General features: G+C 43.6%; 1 protein-coding gene across 4 annotated transcripts in view; it reads left to right on the top strand.

Annotated features, from left to right (window-relative positions):
- The window catches only part of LOC139754224 (band 3 anion transport protein-like), a 475,361-nt gene that overhangs the window by 236,410 nt on the left and 212,807 nt on the right, over window positions 1-26,144 (top strand). For 2 of the 4 annotated variants that reach the window (XM_071671521.1, XM_071671516.1), the window contains exon 1: window positions 2,433-2,909. The exons of 1 other annotated variant lie outside the window; for it this stretch is intronic. The gene's annotated coding sequence lies outside the window, so the exon portion shown is untranslated. Of the gene's footprint in view, window positions 1-2,432; window positions 2,910-26,144 lie in introns of those variants that run through there. One more of the 4 variants, XM_071671519.1, reaches the window with a different exon arrangement.

Raw genomic sequence — 26,144 nt, 5'->3', positions numbered from 1 at the left:
CATGCATAAGAAGATATTTAGGGCCATAAGGAACCAGTTGACCTCCACAACCATGCACAACATTAACTCCCATACTCATTGCGCCAATCCTCGTTCCATGCTGATCTTTCGTGTCGTGCAACACCGTAATGATATGGTTCATTGTTTTCAAATCACTAGGAAACTGCAGTTGAGCCTGAATGGGTATTCTGGTACCCAGTAGTTGAATCAGCTTTCTTTCCTGTGGAGTTCGGATGGCATTGACGGTGCGTGAGCCGCCGACGTTATCACCTGATGAATATTTGATGTTGGAGAATGGCAGGAAGAGAGTTCATCATGACCACTGGTCACCCTCTGTTCAAAGGTCACATGGTTTGCACGCCTTAGCCATTGGCCACACTGCCATTCACTCGGGCCTCCTAGTGGATGCTACGCACGCATGATCCAGTACCTAAATTTAGAGGGAGCTGTAACAAGCCACCTGCTTTACCATTCTGTCTTCATCAACATACATTAGGACTGTAGGATACTACTATTACTCTACCCCAGCAGATGACCTCGTCATTGAGACCTTCAGGTCTTCTGTTATATGCCTTTCCCATGTGGTGTCCTTCACCAGATGACCTCGCCATAGACCTTCAGGTCTCCTGCTATGTCTAGCTCAGGTGCTGTCCTCCAGCAGATGACTTCGCCATAGACCTTCAGTTCTTCTGCTATGTCTAACTCAGGTGCTGTCCTCCAGCTGATGACTTCGCCATAAACCATCAGGCCTTCTGTTATCTGGCTTACCCATATACTCCCATGTGAACTTCAGCTCTACTACCCTGCCTTCATTTATAGACACTGATAATTGGAGGATACTAATGATGTCCTCCATCTGTCTTAGCAGACAAGACCAGCGGCGGTGGACGAAGCAACATGGTGTCCTCTGCCTAGTGCAAGGGTCACCAGACAGCTCTCTGTTTTACCCCACGTGGCATGTGTTTGATATTGAGCCTCCCCCTTTTTTATGCTAATATACTGTCTGCTTGGCCAGTATCTAAGCCAGCATTTTCTATCAGCAACCCTGACATACACTTGCTGTGGGTGTGATTATAGCAATTAAGTGTTAAGAATTACTTTCACCTTTACATTCACAACAATAATAATAATTAAGATCAGAGGAGATTTGATGAATGTATCTCAGGGAAGATTAGAATTGAAGATTGAGAGAGAGGAAGAAAAATGCGGGGAAAAAAACGATGAGAAATACAAAGGGAAGATAATGTATTGGCTGTCGTCAACAATACATACCTATTGTAGTTTAGAATAGTCTCATGATTCGAAGGAAGCAAGCTGTAAGACATGGCTTTGGACCCAAGGATAACCACATGTTGCTGAGACCCTAGGATAACAATATGCTGCTGAGACCCTAGGGTAACAACATGCTGAGGGGACCCAAGGATAACATGTTGCTGAGACCCAAGGATAACATGCTGCTGGGACAGCAGAATCAAGAGAAAAGAAGAGTTTAATGAGCTAGTGTGCTGCGTCCGTAATGCGACAAGCAACAGAACAAGAGCTGTAGAACCACAGTGATAAAAGATTGGAGGACTTTATTTCAGCCAAAATGAGCTCCGCTTTATGGTCAGCAGAGCTGGAGTCATCTCATCTAGCAGAGTCGTGCAGTTCCTTAGGAACGTCGATGTAAAAGCTGTGTAAGGAAGACCGCTGATCTCTTTTCTTAGCACTGAATAAAACCAAGAGAATACAGGGATGTAGCAGTGTGAGGAGGGTAAAAAGATATGAAAAAGAGGAGTGATCATGAGATTCAGGAACTGGTGTGGGGTGTTAAGTAGTTGTTCATATCGTTAAATAGAGATGGGGAGGCCACGTCTCCACCAAGATGGTCACAAGAAGAGCCGAAACGTTCTATCTGGATTACAGTGAAATCTCCAACACAGAGGATTTAAGGAGACGAATCTGGAATGAACAACGTCTCGTGGCGGAAAGTCAAAGACTCGTAGAGCTGTAGATAGTTAGAGAAATTGGAGTGGAATTAGTAAAAAAAAAAAAAAATATATAGAAATAAGCGACGTAGAATCCTATAACTCGACACTACATTCGTGAGATGAAGGCACACCATCATGCGCTCACTGCTATTAAGGAGAGGAAAATAACATGCGCGTATCACCCGGGTACGAAATACTGTAATAGTATTGCGCATCCCTCCTCACTGCAGTTTGGCAGCATCCTCTCATAATTTTCCGGTCAAGAAGTCACATGTGGTAGCATTCCCCATACCAAGGTTATCCCGGGAATGACTCTCTCTTAACCAACCCAACACGTGCTAAATTATCGACATGTTTCCTACGGTAAATCAAGATGTGTAGGCTGGGCGAGTCTGCCACCTGCCTCACGTGAGTGTTGAGGGTTAATTGGCAACCTCACCCGAGCAACATGCTCGAGCCAGTAGTGCGCGTTGTAACGCTAACGAGAGTGGATGTGTATTCTCTCGCTCTGCCGTTGTAGACTTTTAAGTTCTCGTTGGTTCGTTCGTGTGTAGTATTCCTTGTCATATCAACGTTTCGTTGATATCCTGCACAAGTTATAGCCATTTCGTTGAGATATCAGGTTAATGTATTATGTAATCTGATAATCGCAGTTTAATAGTAAATAAACAAAATAATCGTGAATCGTGACAGAAATCTAAGAGACCGGTTTGGTTTGGTTTCTCTTGCCAAGGCAAGAAAATTCCAGCATTTCGCTCTGGCCGGAACGGCCCAGAAAGGACTGTTCAACACCATATCCTAGGAGCAGTTACATCAGTCTAGTGGAGAGCATGTTGTCTTACCGCACCAGCGAGCTTTGCTGCCAGTAGAGCGGCTTACACTGTGCACCCCACGGCATCACTGACCACCACACACTCTTGTCACGTGGCCTTTATAAAGGTAAGTCGTTCCTCCCCTCTTGTGATTTACTCTATAATTCGTTTTCCATCGAAATATCTCGCACATCGGTAAAATTCTGGCGTATAAAGCAGTTTCAAGTTGGCATTTAAAAATGCGAGTCGAGTGATGTGTAAATGCCCTGGAGTTTCTTTTACGAATTTTAACTGTAGATGCTTCTTTTTTTTAACACTGTTCTTGATGGTAAGGTACTTCATTTCACTAGGAAAAAAAGTCAGCGTTCTACTTTAATTTTCTTTTTCAGGTTTCAGAAGATTATTCTCGAGAGAGAAAAGGGACACCATCCGTAATACGGCGATTTATTTAATTTGCAGGATTAGGTAAATGATCGATTTACGGCTCCTTATTTTGCAGCGTTGCTCGCTGCTATCTTGTAAAAGGAAAGGGATACTGTTATCGAGAAACGGTCATATTTCCAGGCGTTTTAAAAAACAAGGATATATATATATATATATATATATATATATATATATATATATATATATATATATATATATATGTGTGTGTGTGTGTGTGTGTTTATTTATTTATAATATTTAAGTGGCTCATGGGTTGGTTATTTGTGATATAAGCCTAACGACTGCCTGGGTGAAAAAGGCTATAAAGTTTCAAGTTATAACCCTCAGGTGAATCATATTGAACACGTGAATGTCCTTCAGGTGATTATGGGATAATTTACAGACCAGTTTAGTAATTTAAGCTTCAGGCTTATCGACTGCCATAGTCATCAAGGCCCGTCTACGTCATCTTGCAACCGCCAGTCTTAAAAAAAGAACTTGGACACCCTCAGGTGTTCAAGATATATCAAACCATAACTATGGTCTCATTAAAGAGCTCTTGTATTCAGTGGAGGTCGCAAGCGGAAAGTTCTTGCGCTTTGTTTCGTTCCACAAACGTTGCCTGATTTCAGAAGTGCAATTACTACAGGTATTGGAGGTTTTCAAAATTGTATGGGTCTATTTTTATGATTTAATTGCTTAGAATTCTCATTAACTTTTTAGGGCTTTTCACTTGTAAACCCAACTGATCCGCACAGACTGTTTATGAAGATGTCACTTCCGGGTTCTTTAAAAGTAGAGAGAAAATAACACCATTTTTATTTTTTATCTGCCATCACAGATGGAAAATTTCAGGTTTTGTATATTTTATTTCAGGTCATTATATTTTATGTGGTCTCTGATTTTCGTGGTCTCTCTTACTTTGGTTGGGTTAATATAAGTTTATAGGATAAAGCAGTAACGGAATATTTCTTATTTTTAAGGAAGTAGCGCGCGAAATGTAAATATTTAAGATACGTATTGAAGTGTTACAATATTGTTTAAATGAGAGCAAGTTGGTGAATTTTAGTGTTTTATGTTTATTAATGATATGCGTTGGGTTTTGTCCAGGTGGTGTACCAATTTAAATGTATTACAGGATTTCTCAAACTTTCGTATTTTTACCTATGGCTGAACAAAACTTGGAAATTTTGAAAAAGTGTCAAAAATTATTCTTCATATAGTGCAGTTACTTGTTGAAATGATTTAATGCAATTATGACCGTTATTTTTCTGGATCTAGTGCTATTAATGGCACCGCGAGAACAGAATAACATTGACAGAAGCCTTTGCCAGGCAGTCTTGGCGAAACTTTACTCACACACACACACACACACACACACACACACACACACACACCTTTTCATTTGTATGGCATCTTTGTATTCACACATATCGATCAGACTTGATGCCATTCACAGTGAGGTTTGTCCGAGTAAATTGTTTTTTTTTTCTGCTTTTGAATGTTATTATACATTATGCTTTGTATTACTAAAAAATCTTAATATAATGATTTTTTTTTCATTCTTGTTCGCTGTTTCCCGTGTTAGGGAGGTAACGCTGGGAACATACAAAGAAATGATCATTTGCTCACCTCTTGTTCTCTGGCTGTCATGTGTAATGCAACGAAACGACAACTTCCTATCCTTAATCAGGCCCTACAGACTTTCCATGCTTTCCCTTGGCAACTTCACATGCCTTAGTTCAGTCCTTTGACAGCACCTCGCCCCCTGTATACCACAGATCCAGTTCACTCTTCGCGAACGCCTTTCACTTCACCCTCGCGTTTGTTCAAGCCCCGACCACTCAAAATAGTTTTCGCTATATTCTTCCACCTTCAGTTTGGACTCCCCCCCCCCCTTCTTTTTCCCTCCACTTCCGACACATACATTCTCTTTATCAACCTCTCACTCATGCAACACACATGTAATGATAATAATATGATAATAATAATGATTATTATTATTTCATTATTGTTCAATAAGTCATGACCTTTCTTATAGAAACTGTAATTAAGATGCTTCATCAACACATTGATTTTGGAGACCGCTCTTGAGTTCTCAGACAGAAAGCTTTGGATGAATTTAGAAAAAAGAAAAGATTCATTCCGGATATTAACTTGATAAGTAATCCAAAATGGGAAAATAGATAGATTGATCGATGGATTGGGATAGATAGATATGTAAGTATATGCGTGTGTGTGATTTTGGGAGGGGGTTTCATTCTTGTAATGCCCCATTTCTCAACCTCGTATATATGTAACAAGTCCTTGCTCTTATGTGTACACACACACACACACACACACACACTGAGTCAAAAGTTGGTGGTAGATAAGCAGATTGTTTGTGTGGCTAGGAAAGTAAAAGTGGCCGGGTGTGATGCCCGGGCTAAGCGGGGACGCCCCAATTTTACGTTCACATCCTGATATTTTCCCTGACTGACAGACACTTGTTCCTCACCTACATCCTGGACCACTTACATACACGTATAGATACATACATACATTAGTTGTGTAGTTCACTATTAGCCTTTTCAAGGGTTTTGTAATTTAGATGCAAAGTCAGAGATACACTATCTTAAATTGTCGGTAACATACTAACTCATAGCCAAGGTTATCCGGGTTGTATGTGGGAGGAACTGTGTTTCGTCTCGTAAGGTTTGAGGAAGCCCGTCTCCATCCAGGGGTAAAAGACCAGTCTTGGAGGGCGGGTAAGAGACCAACAGCAGCAGCATTCAGCCGTTGGTGAGTGGCGAGGTGGCAGTGTCGTAGTGTATAGTGTAGTGTTCCCTTAGTGGTGAGGGTGAGGTGGCTGAATGTTCTCGTGGTCTTCAGTCTGTAAGTCTTTATAGTGACCTTATTCTTGAAAATGTTCAGTGGTGGTTCACGGGAGGTCACAATGCTCTGTTAATGTTCAGCGGGTGCTACAGTTAGGGCCAGTATTTACAATTTGCCGGAGGGGAGGACAGAGTTAAGGGGACAAGCATTGTTCAGGAGTTAAGTCGGTGACCTGACTAAGATGTGGGTAGGTAACGGGGAGACAAAATGATCCAGCTGTCACTACGTGTCGTGGTGGGGGATACGGGGTTCCAGTTATCAGATAAGTGTTGAGTGGACGAGCTGCAGGAGACGGCTCAGACCACGTCTTGTAATACATTTCAGTAGACGGTAACTGGGATTCAGGGAAGACCACAATGACCCATTTGGTCAAAGCAGTCGATAGAGAGGCCGCGTTGACTGAAGTGACAAGTAATAGGCCACAGTGTCGTGTTAGATCTTCAGTAGCAATCAGTTTGCTGCTCAGGGAAGACCACAGTAATTCGTACTGTCAGGAGAGACCATAGTAATGAGCGGTTTCAGATATTGTTCGGAAGGCAGTCCAGGGATGACCGCTTTCACAGTCTTACTTCTTAAAGAGTACCATTTCGGTCATCTACATTATGCTGGGCATTGTAGTTTCTGACGTCAGTCAGATAAACATAGGGTGGTGTAGTCTGCATCGCCCCTCCCAATAGCCACCCATACACTTGACAACTTTCACTTGGCAACTTTCTCCTTTACCCTTTTTTTTTTTTTACTGACTCAGTGTGTCAGTTTGCACTACTCCTGAGACCATCCCTGCTGAATGTGCCACTGAGTATAATGATGATTTTTGTACATCCCACAGAAAACTGCGTTAATTGCGTGCGGCAGTGCAGGTCCCAGACTCCACTTTACCCCCTGCGCGTGTAGTATATAGGTTAACCCAACTCATCGTTTTGTCTCTGATAGCAAATCTTCTATCACAGATAACTGAGGATAACGAAGACATTAGGGTGCGTCCCTGTGGCTTCGACGGCTGCCCTTCAACAAAAACACTCCCAGAAGTTTCCACAGGCTTTGAAATGTGTTCGTTCGTCGCTCAAAAGCACCGGCTATATCCCCAGTTGTCCTTTTTTTATTTATATTTTCGTAAGAAATATTACGTGTGATATATTTTTCTCGCTGCCATATCTGCCTCAGTGGATCCTCGTACGTATATAAAATACTCGTGATGCTCATCAACCTTCCCCCATTTCCCACCATCCGTGACTCACTGCATCTCAGTTACACTTCTCTCCCCCCGTCTTGCATAGAATGACGTGTCTTTCTTTCTAACCTTTTGTGTGGTTAAATCACCGTGAATGTGTATCCTTATCATCTTGACGTTCTTAAAAGTTTTTTTTTTCTTTTTTTCTGCAGTTTATACGGTTCATATACATTTAGCGTTAATGGGATGGCCTTGATTAGGGCCTCAGCTGCCCTTGCCGCCTCAACTAACTTAAAAAGAAAAACAAGGGTTTCTTTGTCGCATCTTAGTAATTGATTCATACTTGCTCACAATAATTACAGTGAAAAATGCTGATAATGTGGTGCGTGTTTTTTTTTTTCTGCTGTAGTTAATTCATATGCTGCTGCTGCTGTATTGGGGCACACTATGTAGTCTCTCTCTCTCTCTCTCTCTCTCTCTCTCTCTCTCTCTCTCTCTCTCTCTCTCTCTCTCTCTCTCTCTCTCTCTCACTGGACGTCCCAACCATTTGATTCCTAACTGGTGAGTCAGTTTCAATCTAATTAAACGCTGTCGTTGTACAGACGACATGCGTTGTTGGTTAAGCCTGGTACACACATGCCCACCAAATTTCAAGGCATTCATATTTAACGTGACAAACTAACTCGTTATGAACCAGAGAGGTGGAAGGTACAGCCAGACAGGTAGTCCACGGCTGTACTGGACTGAGACGTTATTTAATATAGCTTTGAACCTCGGGAACACCCGGTCGGTAATTTTAAGACTTGCTTCAATTTTTTGTTCCAGTTGTCTCTCGTTTATATATTAGTAGGTCGTCCACAGATTTTTTCCCCCACCCGGTGTTTGTAATGCATTAGTAGCTGCTGTAGTAGGAATTGTAGAAGTGGTAGTATTTGATACAATCCTATGCATGCTATTGGTATTGGATTGCTCTGAAACTAAAGCTTTAAGTAAGTTGTTGCGATTCAGTTAAAAAAAATCGTTCGTGCTTGTTTGATTTGCTGTGTCGTCTGAGCGCATTGGTTTTTTATGGGTGTTGGATATTTTGCATCTTTTAACTTGAATAGGCATTTTATGCCTGAGTGCTGAATGTATAACCATTTTACACTGAGAATTTATGATTAGTATTACTGTTTCGTGTGTGCGAAGGATCTGTATGTTTGGTGGCTAGGTACTGGGAGAGCGCTTGGTGACATGCCAAAACTCGCTCTCCGCCTCGGGCGGCGGTGGTCACCCGACACAATAGCAAGATCCAGTAAATGACAATACGCTCGCGCGACCAGCCAGCCAGCCAGTCGTCAGCCAGGCGTCGTCTACTGTACCATCATCTTGAGTCGTTCTTTCTACGGACCTGAAAAGACTTAGAAACTGGGCCAAGGCGCGAGTGTTGGCCGCGTTAGGTGGTTATATTGTTAGGGTGGGCGACAGTGGTGGCGGGTAGCAAAGCTGGTCTGGCGCCACCAAGGGTCGCAGCCCGCAGCCTAGCCATCTTACCTCAACTGTCATTGATTAACTTCGCTTACTAGATCTTAACCTGATTTTCTAATATAGAGTGATGGCTCTTTATGCGCCCTTTGTGTTAGGATTGCGCGATATGACGCAGTTTGTCTCATCATTTTCGAAGCTGTGTTGTGGGCAGTAGACGGCAATAAAGTTTTTTTTTTTAAAAAAAACGCCAGTGAGGGCGTGCATATTGCCACTCATACTCACTAAATATTCTTAGATATGTGAACGTCGTGTCCGGTTATGTCTGTCTGAAGCCTTTTGCAATGCATTTGTACAGACGTATCTTCACTGCTCGTCCAGGTACATTTGAGGTCTTACTGTAGCGGAAATAGTTTCGACAGATTTCTTTGCGACGATGGGAGATAAGGGGTTACGGGCGGTATCAGCTTGGATGACACATACACATTGCAGGGAGCTGGTGCTGATGGGTCGGCATTCCACTCAGGCGCCGCGGGTGGTTGTGAAATATTGTTCCACCTCTGTAGCGCCTGCCCCTCCTTGTCCACTGACTGGTGGGCCCCATAGGAGCGCTCGCCCCCAGTAGAGATCGTGAGGTGAGCCATGATCGGCGCGTATCATGGGGTTTTACGACCCGCCGCCATAACTGGCACACACACACCATAAGATCTGTCGGCATAACCGGCACACGTCACGAGATGGGGAAAGTCATGACCCTGAATAAATCATGAGGCGAGGATCCGTGACCCGACGCAGGTCATGTGATGGAGATTCCATGACATACATAAGGTGAGGGGGGGGGGGGGTTCATGTGACATCCTTACATAGGAATCCAGGACCCGATACAGGTCTAGCTCAGCAACAGTTGAAGTCAGTAACAATTGTTCAAGATAAATCTTGGAGTGCATTGTAACACGCTACGCAGATCATCAGGGTTTGTGCGGGTTTGCAAAAGGGTGAATAAGTGATTTCCACAGATGGGAAATTAGGACTGAAAAGTCTGAAAAGTGGCGTTAAAAATGGTATCTAGTCTAAGAAAATATGACAGTCCAGACTTTATGTTCTCATGAACTTAATCTTTCTTTCCCCTCTTTCTTTTTACATTTAAGCCATGTTTTTGACTATGTGCAGTTTATAATAATCAGTGAGAAGAGATATTTAGGACTGATGATGCTTATATTAAGGATCGTGAGGTTGGGAGCCATGGTTCATTACACGTCATGAGGTGGGAAGCATTACACGGACGCAGTTCACAGTCAGTAGTTCATGGACTGGGACAGAGCGAGGTGTTGGGGAGTCGTACCCTTCTCAGGTTACGGAAACTTAAAGCCATAGGTAGGTGCAGTTCAGGGGACTGGGAGCCATGGGTTATTAAGAGGTCGTGGAGTGCGGGATCCGTAATCCATTTAATATAGGCTGTAGGGTGTGGAATGATGGTCAGCAACGGGTCAGGGGATATGGCTCAGAGCAGGTCAGCAACGGGTCAGGGGATATGGCTTAGAGCAGATCGTGAGTTGAGGTTAAGTGTTGCCCATAACAGGTCGTGAGGTCAGGAGACGAAGGGTTGGAGCAGGTTACGAGGTCAGACAGCATAGCCCAGAACACTTTATAGTGAGAAGGAAATCGGTCCATCACAATTTATGGGTGACCTTGGATTAAGGTAGGTCATGTGATGAGAACCGTGGTCTTTGGTATACCCTGGAAGGGAGGACCCATGGTCCAGCATATATGTATAGTGGAAGGGTGGACCATGGTCTCTTCTAGATCACTGGATGAGGAAAGTGTTTACCCAGAGCAGGTCACGGGTTCGTTGCTCAGTGGTGATCATGCTTTGGCGGAGGTCACACTATGGCGAAATTGAGGGCTAAATGCACATAATGAAATGAGAAGTGATGATGGCACTGGACAGGTCAGAGGTTTTGGGGTCACGGCTCACTACGGGCAGCTGGCAGGGGTTTCTGGAGAGAGAGAGAGAGAGAGAGAGAGAGAGAGAGAGAGAGAGAGAGAGAGGGGGGGGGGGGGGGCAGTGCAGGAGAGTGTTAAGTGTGAAGGGCAAAAGGTCATGTTCCAGCCTCAGCTCCTGTCCACGAAGCTACCAGAGTAATAACATGCTCACTTGACATTCGTGGAGTGTCTTAGAAATTACATCAATGTTCCATTACCAGCCAACAAAACTTCCAAGGTCTGTGTTGATATATACATATGTATCTATCTCTGTCTATATATATATATATATATATATATATATATATATATATATATATATATATATATATATATTGATACATGTTTGTGTGTCGTCGTTAATAGAGATGTCTCTTTTTTCACGTCTCATTGATTCTTAATAATTTATTTCCTATTCAGCCAGTTTACTGAAACTATAGTGAAATCTATTTATTTATACGTGTCACGTTTTGGCAGTATGAGAAATATTATCTATTTTTTCTCTTCGTGTAAAGCTTTTGTATTAATGAAAAATAACTGGTAGCAGGTTTTTTCTTCTGTTAATGATTAAATGAAATGTAAAGGACAAAGATTATGTGCATACAAAGGAGGCTTTTGTTCATTTGTTCCTGACGCTTCCTCGGTAAAGCGGGAAAGGCAATTAGATATATGAGAGAGAAAAAAAATATCTCGAGGTAATGGTAGACTGCAAGATGACAATTGAGTGGTTCGTGTACTGCTGTTGTTAAGGCCAGTTGTGTGGCCCATGTACTGCTGTTGTTGAGGCCAGTTGTGTGGCCCGTGTACTGCTGTTGTTAAGGCCAGTTGTGTGGCCCGTGTACTGCTGTTGTTGAGGCCAGTTGTGTGGCCCGTGTACTGCTGTTGTTGAGGCCAGTTGTGTAGCCCATGTACTGCTGTTGTTGAGGCCAGTTGTGTGGCCCGTGTACTGCTGTTGTTGAGGCCAGTTGTGTTGCCCATGTACTGCTGTTGTTGAGGCCAGTTGTGTGGCCCGTGTACTGCTGTTGTTGAGGCCAGTTGTGTGGCCCGTGTACTGCTGTTGTTGAGGCCGGTTGTGTATTAAGTGATTGCCGTATGGGTTGCCATTTTCTTGGGTGTCCCGTGTTATTTGTAACCACATTTAGAGGTCATATATGTACAGATACTCATCATGATCACGACAGTGAAATCATACACTGCTTAAGATTGCTTGATTCTAAAGTTTTCCTTCGATCTGTATGTTTTCATGAAATGAATTAGGATTTAATAATCATCTGTTGCTTTTTGCTCATGATGACGGGGTGAATCCTAGCGCAGACGTTAGTCACTTCATCGCGCATTAACAAGCGGTCGACGATCCCTTATAGGTGAACTACTTTATTATTGGGGGGGGGGAGAGTTTAAACATCATATGACGTGTTGAGCAGCCATCCAGCCAGCCAGAAGAGCATTAGATGACGTCGTGGTAAATACATAATTACTAATATTGAGTTGCTGACTGAAAAAAAGAAATGTTTTTTAAAGATTCACCAGGTTTGAACCTAGCCAAGGATCTTGTCCTGTGACACACCATTTGGCTCTGAAATGGGAATGTGTGTTTGCATCTTGTTGGGTTTAATGCCAGAAGCAGCTGCTCTTTATTTAACATAAATTATCTCGATTTTTTTTTTTTTTGTGGATGAAAATTGTTTCGTTCGAGCCTCTAGCACGACCCTGTCTTAGGACAAGCAGTTTCAAGGGTTAATACATTACTTTATGACCCTTTGTGACCCCCCTGTAATCCTTTTGCGCTGCCGCTCACAGGATGAGCATGGCGTGCACAATAAATTTGCCTGGGACACCGGCACAGATCAGGTAATAGGGTCACATAAAGATGTATGTTTGTATATTGTTGGATTTAATGGCTATCAACAAAGGTCGTTAACATACGTCAAACATACAAAATACAAATACATAAGATATATATATATATATATATATATATATATATATATATATATATATATATATATATATATATATATATATATTTTGTGTGTGTGTGGTTCACGCACTGCAAAACAGCCAGCTGCCAGCTTTAATGAAGCCAGCCCAGATCATGGCCCTGCTGCTCACAGTTGCATGATGAACTTGTTACCACAATTTTAAAAAAAAAGACTTGGCCATATTGTTGAACAAACAAAAACCGCATCACTAATAATGGCGAACATGTCGAACGAATATACAGTCCCAGTAATAATATTTTACCTCCGTATTACTTCCTGTAGTTTCATATGCAAGGAATTGGCCAGTATGGTTGGTTATACTTAGACTCTTGGCCTCTCAACCTGTCAAGGTATTTAAAAGCCGTAAACATCAATTTATAACCAAAAAAAAAACTAAAAATCTTTATAACATCTTCAAGTGTTAAAGGTAATTCTAAGACCATATACACTGAAATAAACGCAAGCCTCATGCATAAAATAATTGATATAGAATACGTACTTATGCACGTAAATTTAATCCTCTTTACCAATCTTGGTCCATCTTGGCAAGCAGCTCCGTGGTGCTGGGGAGGACACAGCACACACAAGACTTGTTTCCGCTGGCCTCCGCGAACAACACGGGAGACAGACAATCGTTCTGGTTCAAGACCAGGCAATTGGCCGCCTTCTTTAAGCCTGGAGGCCGCCCAACCACTACCACGTGTTTAGAATTCGGTACATCATCATTACTAACTGACTAATTTCAAAGCCCAGCTTTCTTGTGTACAGCATTCTGAACACGTGGTTGTAGTTGAGATCTGTAAGCAAGGACTCACTCGCTCAACTTGACAAGGATTGAGCCTCTGATGCCCGGCGTTGTCAGTGGGGGGATGGTGTGTGCGCTTGGTGCACGAAGCCTGTGAGGTGGTGGTTGGGGTAAGATATATAGTGGCGGAGGTAAGGAGGATTGTTTTTTCACCAGCGCTAACGCCGTATAGCATGGTCGTGCGTCCGCAGTAATGAGCATTCTCTCTCTCTCTCTCTCTCTCTCTCTCTCTCTCTCTCTCTCTCTCTCTCTCTCTCTCTCTCTCTCTCTCTCTCTCTCTATATATATATATATATATATATATATATATCGTGCCTGCAGGTAACCGAAAGTATATTGAACTAATATTCTCTAATTCTTTCAGTTATTCCCTGGAAGTAATATTCTTTAATGCCTTCAGTTATTTCCGTTTGTTTGATTTGTTTATTGTCGATGTTGTAACTGATGTTTAATGGTGTCGGTGCTGTCTGGCCCGTGTATCGGTTATCACTGATGTTTTGAAGACGTTTTTTTAAGTTCAGAGATATTTCTCTGCACGATTCGTTGTAAAGAAACTTTTTGCCTCAGACGAATTCGAGTTGTGACGTTGCGATTCATTTCGTGTTGTTGAAGATAATGTGACATGATGTCGTCGAATATCGAGAAAAAAGACGCTGATGTAACAATATTCAAACATGGACTGAATCTGTTACTTTCTGATCATATTTTGACATGAAATTTCTTGTTTTCTCTTCGGCAGATCCGTCTTTTGTGGCTCCTTTTTCTTTATGTATTCCCATGTTGGAGGATGCAGGACAAGGGAAAAAAACTAGTTTGTACGATGGGACTTGAGCCTCACCCTAGTGGTGTGATCTTGTCCAGGGATCTTCCCTTCAGGCGCGATGAGGTCACCTTCCTCCTCCAGGTGACGTCTGCAGGACTGGTGTCCTCCAACCCGAGATGATGTTTTATGCTTATATTTTGGAGGAGATGAAGTTGTGGTCTTTATATGACTACTGAATGCATTAGCCTTTGATTTTATATATAGAGTTATCAGCCCTTACGGTGCAGAATGAAGCGAATTATAGCAGGGAAGTTATATACTTGGAAAATAATAGTTGGGCATGTTTACTTAGATGGACATGATAGTTAGGCATGTTTACGTAGGTGGAAATGATAGTTGGGCATACCCAGATGGGAATGATGGTCAGGAGTAATACCATGTGTTACAAACATCATTTTCCTCTGTGAAGTAACCAGCCGTCGTGGCATGTGCCATGTGCCGTGTCGTGTACATGTGGCCTCCGTGTTGCCTACACCAACCGACCCCTCATGGTTGGCTTTCATCATGCTGGCCTCATAGTGTCATGATCATTACACTGGTGGCCATATGCTTCATGTGCGCTACACACAGCATGCTAATGCAACGGCGTCTCCCGCACCTGAAGGTGATTATTATTCCTGCATCGCCTTTTACGTTCTGAGATGCATTCTTACCCGAGCAAGGAGCCGCCACCACCACTACCACCACCACTACCTCCTCCTCCTCCTCCTCCTCCTCCTCCTCCTCCTCCTCCTCCTCCTCCTCTTGCAAGACTGCTGCACTGAGGCTGTGCCTGAGGGCAGACTCAATCATAACAGTGTTATGGAGATGGAGATGTTTGTGGTGTACACACACACACACACACACACACACACACACACACACGAGAGAGAGAGAGAGAGAGAGAGAGAGAGAGAGAGAGAGAGAGAGAGAGAGAGAGAGAGAGAGAGAGAGATGGATTGCCTCTCGTGTGTGGAGGTGGAGGATGACGTTCGCCTGAGGAATATTTACTAGTGTGGGTTGTTGGTTTATGCTTGAGAAGGTCTTACTTAAATGCTCTGTCTCTCTCTCTTTCTCTCTCTCTCTCTCTCTCTCTCTCTCTCTCTCTCTCTCTCTCTCTCTCTCTCTCTCTCTCTCTCTCTCTCACACACACACACACACACACACACACAAAACACCCGACATTTGCTAGAAAAAAAAGTCATTCGCTCAGGAAAAGAGTGTTAGTCATTAGCCATCACAGAAATTGATACAACTCTACCCCCGGACATAGACAAAGATCAGGTCGCGATTTGTGTTACAAATGATCTGAAGTCACACTGTTGCCCTGATTTGCTATCCACACAGTTGGTTGAAGTTTTGCCATCGAGTTCCTCCGTATACATGCTGGTGAATAACTGGAAATAGGATGAAGTTTTGCCATTGTAGTCTACATCTGTGCTGGTCATTACCCGAGTAAGTATACGTCAGCGCGTTACGCATAGACCTTCGTTATGTTGCTGTTATGATATTTTTCGCACTATAGAGTTCACACTGTATATGTACATTGTTTTTTATAGTGATCCTGGTTGCGGCAGTCGGTCCACAGTCATTCCCAGCTGTTCATCTACCTTTAGGGGTTATCGATGAAATGGGCACCAGGTTTAGGCTATAGTATATATATAGAGAGAGAGAGAGGTAATGAGGACCTCAGTTACCCGTGCCGTCTCAGCTTGCATAAAAAGATACTGGTGATGTAGCCTAATGATAGATAGTGGCTGTTTAGCCTAATGGTAGATATTGGCTGTTAGACCTGAGACCCCATAAAAATCCTTCAAAACACCATGATAAGAATATTTAAACCTTTGGGCGCATTGCAACCCAGGAAATGCCAACCAAATTTCAAATCAGTTGGTCCAGAAACGAAGAAATAGCGGTACTGTCGATTGCTGGAAAGAAATGAAGAAGGAAGCAGAGGAAAAATATGGCTACCCTCAGCACCAAAGCAGACATGACGATAAAAACTTGGAACCTTGTTGTTTGACAGCCAAGGATGGATGGGGGACACTTGGAGTGAAATGATTCCAGTCGTGTAAAAGTTATACCAAAGCTGCATCTCGAGAGGTCGGGTATAGTTGGATGCGTAAGAGATGAACAGCGCTCACGGTGCGCCTCGGGTGAGCTTCGGGTGGCAAGGGTATAGGGGGGCGAGAGTGCTGCAAAGTAACCCCCACCACCCCCCCAGGTCGAGCAGTCGCGGACTGGTCGTGTTGCTGGGTGCCTCCTGTTGCGACCCGAGTGTACGGTTGCTTGCTTTGCTTGTTCCTCTGGAAATCTTCATTTAAACAAATAAATTGTCTATTTAGTGGATTTTTTCCTTTACTTTGACTCTTTTCCAAACTGTGGTACTCGGCATTTTCTGATGTGATTCAACACCTCGATCGATGCAACTGGAATCGTATTAATTGCTCAGGTGTCGGAGATTCCGAACAGTTTCTTCGGATTTACAAGTGACTGCTTCTTCCCTGCATGGAGCGCTGCTGGTGTATCGTGAAGGCTTAGTCCTTACTTGCTTGACGAAGTTCTTGCATAAGGCAAGTTCCACGTATCAAATCTCTTCTCCCTGCCCCTCCCCCTTCACCTCAAGTCAGACATACTGCGATGATCCTCCTCTTGTCCATACGTCGCATTCTTGGTTCTCTTCCCATTTTCTATGGACGTGAGGTTAGTTTCTGTTGCCGAGAGCTGGCTTCTACTACGCAGCACTCGGTTAGCCGCTGCATCACTTGATTACTGCAATACCGTTAACAACTCGAGGATGGGCCGTTTTGGCTTGCACTGCTGTACTTCGGAACTGTACTTTACCACGCTGTTCCTTTAGTCTCCACCTCACCCTAGTTCAAGAGAAAGATTTTCTGCCCTAACAATTAGTCTTAAGGTTGTTTATCTCACTTGATTCTTGACTGCGCTTGTGGTTGTGTCTCGTAATAATCCGTCCGTAGTTAGAGTCTCTAAGGAAAAGAGACACACGCACATGTAGATGATAGTCGGTGATGTTGGCCGCACTAGGCATGGCTGACCTGCTCTTAAGTGTTCACTCATCATTACCATCGCGTCCCTTGAACTGAAATCCATCACACACACACACACACACACACACACACACACACACACACACACACAAAGAGCAGTTGCTCGGAAAAGCAGTTTTCATATTACAACATACGATGTACTGGGTAACTAGGAAGAGGAGGAGATAATGCATCATCTGCCATTGGTGTATGTGGCGGAATGTGTCAGGATGATCCCTCCCTGCGCTGGGCTGGGGGCAACTTTTTCCCCGTACCAGCACGGCAAAACCTTATAGTCTTCAAGTCTCACGTGTTTAGCCTTGAGTAGAAACTCGGTCACCTCGCCCATTTGCCCACCTCTGGCCAAGAAAACTGGAGAACATTCATCCAAGGATGACACGCCCCGGGCGATGCAGTAGGAAGGGTTTTACATACGGTGTGAGGGGCTGGCCTACCGCGACACGTGAGAATAGTTACACATGGGAAGTGTGAAGCACTTATGTCGCCGTCACAAGAAGGGAAAACTCCAGCTGACTCCCGTGTTCTGTGGTGCGGTGCTGGACCAAGCTGACGATCATCTCCTACTGGGACCTAAGCCTGAGGTGAGGGAGGGGGTGGGAAGACTGTGAGTGATAGCTATAGTGACACTGATGTTCCGTGGAAATACAATCGGGGGAAGACTGAGTGATAGCTATGGTGACACTGATGTTCCATGGAAATACAATCGTTCTTCCAGAACCAGCAGGAGAGGAATACTTGTCTGGCTTATCGAGCTGTGTAACCCAAGGGCATCCGACTCCTGGCTCCGGCGGTTGCGATCTGGATCGGCCGGCACGTGAACACGTAATCAGCAGCAGCAAGAGGCAGTCAGTAAGATGCGGCCACACGAAAATGTCTAAACACTAACTCATCCATGAGTTCCATAGGCCTGCATCCACCTATTGTTAACTTTTGACATCATTTGCGACCGTTTTGTGAGTTGGCGGTGGGAGGGACAGCAAGAATTACTGTAATATAAATTTAGTGCAGTCGTTATATAACCGTCGGACAACCTTGTGGACTCCACGAGTTTTTTTGTGAGGCTGACCAGTGTAACACTGACGCCGTGGGCGACCTTCGTGGTCGCCGTGTCTGACGCTCCCGCTGCTGACTAAGTTATCCACTCTTTATTCCCTTTTTTTTTTCTCTCTCTCACCTCTCGTAAACTTTTTCGGGTTGATTAGGCTGAGGCAGACGCTTCAGATGGCTTGATTCACTGGAAGTCTCTGACCTTCTACCAACTGTGCAGAATTAGGAAACAGCAGCACCTCCTCCCGCCACCTTGTCAGTAAACTCACTCTATCATAGTATCTTGTTCAAGTAAGAGACTGATTTCACACGGTCTTCTTTCTCAACGCGTTGTCATAACGAATGCTTTTGAACACAAAAGTATATCTGTACAGACGTCTCCCTCAACTCTGCCATTCGAAGGCTAGAAATGTTGCCTTCGTTACCAGCCTAATAGGGAAGAATGTCCGAGTAAATAAATAGGCATCTGTCTAACAAAATGATAAGACTGCCACGCTCTTTGCTCTTGAGCTTTCTGAAACCACAAACCACATAGAATCAAATGATATCTGACTTTATCTTGTCTGCTTGCCTTAATGTCCAGACACCAGAATGTAACGTTCCTGTATCTGAAGCTAGACACAGACAAGCGAGCATTGTTGGTAAAATTAATCGTCACAAATAGTGTGGAGCCCCCCTCTCTCACACAGGTCGGTGAGCAGTTGCTGCATTAGCCAGATTTTCATTGGGTAAAGAGGCTGTTGAATAAAGTATTGGGTTATCAGTTACAGGTTTAAAAACTACAGTCTGGAATAAAAAAGTATCAAACTTTTAAAGCAAAAGGATCGCAAAAAGTGACATCCATTTTCTATGACTGAAATGTATCAAGACAGACATGTGTAAAGAGAATGTAACTAGATCAGTAGACCACAAAATGTTTGCCAGATCAGTTAATGTAGGTAATGTTAGGTTATAGGTGATTCCATTTGGAAATAGTTGGTTATATGAAATGTAATGTATGTGTGTCGGCCGAGGTATGGAGAGGGTCTGGTAGTATCATCATGTTAGAAAATTGAGCTTTTAAAAGAATTATCTGAACGAACTCCGGAAGAGATGACGCAGCCAGTGAATCTGTTGCATAAGAAGACTGTATGTAATCTTGTGTGCTGAACCAACGTTGTATGATCTAATGGTATGAATATCTAGCCATTCGAGTCTGACAACGACCCCTTTGTGACCCCTCCCCCAGTAAATCCTTTTGGCATTATCGCGCAGAGTATGAACGTGGTCGGAACGGTAGATGAAGGCGCAGATATGGTGGGTAACACTAAAAGCTTTTGTCATCCTCTGTTTTCTCAGCCCCTCCGTGTTTGGCAGTGGCTGCCGAGGCCTTGACCTTCCAGGTGCAGCAGGGCAGAGGAATAAATAAAGAACGAAGTTGAATAAAGATTTCTTGTGCGGACAGTTGGGCCTCAAAATAAAAATGCTGGAGTGATCTGGCGTCCATCCCACTTGGAAATTTGTTCCAGTACTGAATTCTTGTAGGACGAGGTCAAAATTGGAATGTGCTCCTCAAGTCAGGTCACCGTGCTTGATGAAGCACAAAGTACAGATGGATAAGATACAAAGAAAGGCAATGGAAATAGTGCAAAAATTAAAGAGTTCTCAGTTGCAGGAAAGAATTAAGAGGCCATGAATTCGTCCACTGGGAAGAGAGAAGAGTAGCGCGTGACTTGATCACAACCTTTGAATTTTTAAAGCCATTTGACTATGTCAGCATTTACAGTCCTTTCAGAGATCCAAAGATACAACAACCGGAGGCCATAACATGGAATGACGCAAGAGACTTTAGAGCATATGTGAAGTACTTCACGTATAGTATGAGAAGAGTATGAAGAAAACTGAGGAAGGAAGGTGTGAGTGGCATATGTAAAGTACTTCACGTATAGTTTGAGAAGAGCATGAAAGAAACCGAGGAAGGAAGGTGTGAGTGAGGACAGCGCACACATGTTTGTGAAGTGTGTGCGAGTGGAGAATATTCGAGATACGGGGGCCCCCCACACGAGCGTATAGATCTCTCTCCCCGCCCAGTTGAAAACCGATGATAGGTTTCTCTCTCAGTGAAGTGACGAGTCCATTAGTGACTAAGGTGTGTTTTCACCGCGGTAAGTTCCTCGTGTGGAAGATCTGCCATGATGAACAGCAGCTGCTGGTGGCTGGACGGAGGTTGGCACCGGTTCACCAGAACTGTGTTTAAGAGGAGGTTTACTCACACGGTCTCCCGCCAGATGCCATGATCCTCGGTCCGTTGGGTCTGTCGCGCTCTTGTTGTCATGTGCTTGCCAACGTATATCTCCTGTTCAGGGTTCCTAAATTATTGACACCCCAGGTTATTATAAGAATTTATATATATATATATATATATATATATATATATATATATATATATATATATATATATATATATATTATTTCTTCAGTCTCACCATTCTATTCTACTGTTTGTGTACTTTATGAAATTATTGTGGAATGATCTATATTTATTTCCTACTTCATCAACTCCTCTCTTCTCTTGTACTTAGTTTTCGCCCTTTCAAAGACTGTTATGATACCATGCCTCCTTAATCTTCCTTCATCTCCCCGCAGTACATGTCTGTTTTCTTTGCCTGTCGGCATCCCTTGTTGATCTATGCTTTATTTCTCATTTTCTGTCCCCTTATCTCCACTCCCTGTTGGTTTAAACCCTCTTACTCCGCCGTAGATCTTGCTGTATCTGTTGTAACAGTTTTCAGTCGCGTTATGAGGTTCAGCCTCACAGTCTTAAGTGCTTAATGTAGTTGTTCTGGTTCCCGGGTGTTCATTACGTAGTTCATCTTCGGGTGCTACACGACTCTCCCCGCTCACCGTAACGCCATAGATGCAGCTTTCACTTTCTTGGTCCAGTCTTCATAGTACGCTAGTGTCTGTGACCCGAATGTCCTCGGGAGTAAAGTGGTACATATGGTTCTTTTGTTCACAGTTACGAACCAGTTTGGACTTCATTATTTCCCCCCAGTATTGTACCTTTCTATGAGAACATGTTCTTCTCATCTTGACTAACATTGTAGCTTTATGCTCCAGATTTTGACAGTCGTTCGTTGTTCTCCTGGTTGGACTGGCCACAATGGAGAATGATTTATTATCATTCGTACATGTAAAGTAGCCGTTGTGAGCCACCATCTTTCTTGAAACGTTCTGATTGGAGGTGCCATTATTTACCATCATCTCTTGTATATTTAGTCTTCGTTCTGTATTTTTGTGTTTGAAATTTAATCTTTGGCGTTTTATCTAATTCTCTCTTTGTTTTATGAGCTGGCAACTGAATACCACTACTTTGCCTAGTTCGTACTTAATATCGTTGTCCTCCGATTTGCATATGGGGTGAGGGAGTATGTGGGTACTCCATCTTTTCTCATTTGTTTAATCAAAATAATGCTCCCCTCCTACTCCTCCTCCCCCCCCAGTGGTCAGAGCATTAAGCTCTTATGGTCTGATCTTGTACCCATTCTCCAGTCCTCCATCTGCTGCAGAAGGGTTGTCCCCCTTCTTCTCTTGACACATTCTGCTTAGTCTTTTTGCATGTCGTTTAGCTCAGCGTTTCTTCTCCATGTTTCAGACAATTGTTCTGCTCTGATATCTTGAGAACCTGCTGAAATGTAAAGGTGGTTATCATGTACACCGTGACACTCTGCCTCCTCATGTGGGTAAATCTGGGGGGATGTCTGTTCTGCACCTGCTTCATTATCCTGTTGGTCCACCTGATAAAGAATTTATGGCACTGTTTGCCATCCCTCAGCCGATGATCTCGTCATGAACCATCTGGTCTTCTGTTGTCTAGCTTTCCCATGTACCCTGCTGAGCCGGGACCCTTAACTACAGTGAGTTTTTTTGCCTCACCCGTTGGCATGCCTGAAGCATCCCTACATGCGAGCTCGAGTGAGGAGAGCAAACGGGTTTTGTATCCTGCCGTTTGGGTGCCGCGTAAATCTCGAATAACGTTCTAGAACATCTCGTGTATGTAAGTAAAGGTAGTCTTGACAAAGTGTGTGTCTGTGTGATTTATCTGTGTATATATTCATGTTGGTGTTTGTCTGTTCGTGCATTTTGCGTTTGTGAATAGGTATGTTGGTAAGCTTCTGTAGGTATGATTTGTATGGATATATGTACGTAGGTGTTTATATGTGTGTGTGTGTGTGTGTGTGTGTGTGTGTGTGTGTGTGTGTGTCCGTGTTCGATGGCTGCAAGTCTGTGGGGTAATTCTAATGATTTTCCTGGCCAGAATATTGATGCCTTGAGCAGGTCCCTTGCAGGAGCAGCCACGGCTGGGTTTGCCTTACCAGCCAGGCTACCTATCGCCTCCTCTCTCTCCTCCCTTCCCTTGTCTAGTCACTGTTTTTTTACTGCAGCTTTACGCTATATTCAAGTATATAAGATGTGGTGGTTCCTTCTTCATCTCCCCTCGAACGGTGAGGTTTCCATGAGGTGTTCAGGTCGCATGACGTTGTATTTATAAGCTGCGAGAACCATGTGATTTGTTTTTGTTAGTGAGAGGTCAGTTACCTTGGCTTGGGCGGAGCAGCGGCAGCAGCGGCCGGCGCTCCCAACCTGACCCCATCTCGCCTGGTTCATCAGTCGTCAGGCAGCCAGGTAGCTGGAGCTCCGTAACACATGCAAGTTAAGGGAGTGGCCTTTACGTTCTCCCTCGGTTTGGAAACGAGAAGAAAGGCTGAATGTGAACAACGAGGCGTGATTATTGATTATTATGGTAAATACGAGGTAGAAGTGAGAGCTAGGCGTCTTTCCTCCTCTCTGCAAGATGTACACAAACACACACACACTCGCTGCTGCTCAGCGCCCTGTGCTTGTAACATTCTTGCCTCTGCCAATTTTACCTTCATTGCATTATATATATATATATATATATATATATATATATATATATATATATATATATATATATATATATATATATATATATATATATATGGAAATGCTTTCACACACATACGTGTGTTTGTGCGTGATGATAGTAGCGAATGTTGTGCGATACTCGAGAATGGTAAAGAGATGATGCCACATGAGTGTAACACTCCCACCCTATACATTGCAATTAGGTAAACACACACACACACACACACACACACACACACACACACACACACATCCTCCCAGGTTCTGCCTGGTGCCTCCTGGCTGGGTCATGCCACGCGGCCTTCTCTATATTTTATCCATCTCTTCCTGCCTCTTCCCCCTTCTCTGCCCCCACACTCCGCTTGCCCCACACTTGCCTCCAACCTCCCTTGTCCCACATTTTCACTCCCACAACCAGCCTGTCCCAGATACCCCCCCCTAAGTGAAGGCAGTCAAGGAGGCGGGTGGTTTACAAGGGTCGTTCACACCACCCAGGGAAAACCTCCGGTAGTGCACTAAGTTTAAAAGCTACGACGACCTTGATAAGAGCTCACCATGTGTTGAGGCGACGACTCTGCTGCCAGAGCTTTACCCACGTGCTTGGGTGAGCTGATGAGAGGCTCACGTGTGTTGTGTTAACCTTATGAGAAGCCTACACTTGATGTCTGGTGGTGTGTGTGTGGAGCGTGAGTGTGCGCCGGTCTGTGTTGGTGTGTGTGTCTCTGTCGGTGTATTTTGTGCAAAAGTGGATGGACTTTCAGAGTACCTCTGCCGTAATTGTTTCCTCTGGTTCGTGTCGTAAGTGTATTTACTTGGCTAGTGTGTCTGTTCCTGAGTGTTGGCTCGTGTCGTAAGTGTATTTACTTGGCTAGTGTGTCTGTTCCTGAGTGTTGGCTCGTGTCGTAAGTGTGTTTACTTGGCTAGTGTGTCTGCTCCTGAGTGTATCCACTAGTTCTTTAGTACGCCTTACGTAATTGTACTCCTGTGCCCTGATACTACACCTTTGTAAATGATTTATTCAGCTTGTAGCGAGCGCATATAATAAATGGTCAGTATTCACATCTCCAATAGATTTTTTTTTTTCAGCCTCCTTCCAAACGTGATTGCGGCAGTGGAAATGTAGAGCATAAGGTGACCTGGTCAACATGGCTCTGTATTCTGCTGCAGTGAAGATGTTCTAAGAATACGAGGGTGGCCTAGTCCACATGGCTCTGTATTCTGACCAAGAAATACAGCAGATTTGTCTGACAGGCGGGGGAAGGTTAGACGTTGTTTGGCGGCCCCAAGGCTTAAGCGGTTCCCTGTAATCCAGCGAATTTTGAGCCACTTTTTATTTGGTACTTCTCTGAAACTAGTAAAGGTTCGTTTCACTGTCAGATGCGCGATTGCCCTGGAGAGCGTTGCCAGAACCTACGATATGTTACACCTTTCGAAAGAAAATGAATTTCAGGATTTTACAGGCCTCGGCCAGCTAGTCCAGCTGTCGAATATTTAGGTGGGAAATACTATTCTAGATTTTTGTTTGGGGAGGAAGAAAAAAAATGAAAAAGATTAATCTCTTAGCAACATTGTTTGGGTCGAACACACGAAGACTCAGTGTTCATTGCTTTTCCTGACATGCAGTACACGGTTTGTGCTCCTTGCTGGCAGTACATATCTCCCTTTCCCTCACAAATAGAAGTACACATGCTATACCTAACCTCTGAAAAGAGGGGAAATTCCCGATGTCTTAATTACAGGCAAACTCTTGACAATTACCTAGCTTATTGCGCAGGTGAAAAAAGAATGAATGTAGAAATTAGTAAGGGCTCTTTGGGTGTTTGAAGACCTAACTCTTAGAGGTGGGATGGTGCGGGAAAAGGAAGAAAATCAACTGTTAAGCTGGGGCACGAAGTATCGTAACAGTCAGTCCTCGAGATCCGGACCACACACAGCAACTGTGGGAAGCAGCTACCAAACGCGTGCCTCGGACAAAAGTCTTTGTGGCAGGATTAAAATGATGGCGTAAGCGAGAGTACGATATGATGAATAGTGTAAGCGAGAGTACGATATGATAGATAGTGTAAGCGAGAGTACGATATGATAAATAATGTAGGCGAGAGTACGATATGATATACTGGTACTGGGGGATAGCGCATTCCTGGGTCAGAGTGAGTTCGTGAGACACATAATAAGGGTACAATTCTGCCTCACATTCCCTGACCTTTCACCCATTGGCTAGTATTGTGCAATTTCTTTTAGCGAATAGAATAGCATGAAATGGCAATTTATAAGTTATGCAATAATGTCCCACACGTGCTAACCCGAAATTTTCATAAGTTCTCTAATGTTTAGCCGATTGTTCCATCTAATTTCAGTAAGCGTTTAGGCAGTGAAGACATCGGCTGGGTTTGACATTCCCTTGTATGTTAGAATTAACGACTGACCCATGTATAAGAAAATGATCAACAAATGAGGAATTTTTGAATTTCAAAATGACGGAATCGGTTCTGATTGAACTGTCAGACACAGTCTTGCGTCAAAAGACTGGTGCTCTCTCCCTCTTGCGTGTCGCCTTAGGGACCAGTGCCTAAGTGTTTTAGCTTCGCTTTTTATACTTAGACACCGACATGGTATGGGCAAAACATACGTATCCCATTCATGTTCATCTTGGATGAAAAAAAAAAGGTTTGAGAAAATGATTGATCAGAGCTCCTCAGATGTATGTAGACGTTACACCTAACTTACATTTTACGCGAAGATAGAAAGACTGAAGGATGAGAAGAATTCTACTTCCCTCTCGATGGTGGGAGGTGGTAAGATGTTGGTACT

The sequence above is a fragment of the Panulirus ornatus genome, chromosome 16 (genome assembly GCF_036320965.1).
Source record: "Panulirus ornatus isolate Po-2019 chromosome 16, ASM3632096v1, whole genome shotgun sequence".
NCBI lineage: Eukaryota > Metazoa > Arthropoda > Malacostraca > Decapoda > Palinuridae > Panulirus > Panulirus ornatus.
This window is presented reverse-complemented; position numbering and strand designations above follow the sequence as displayed.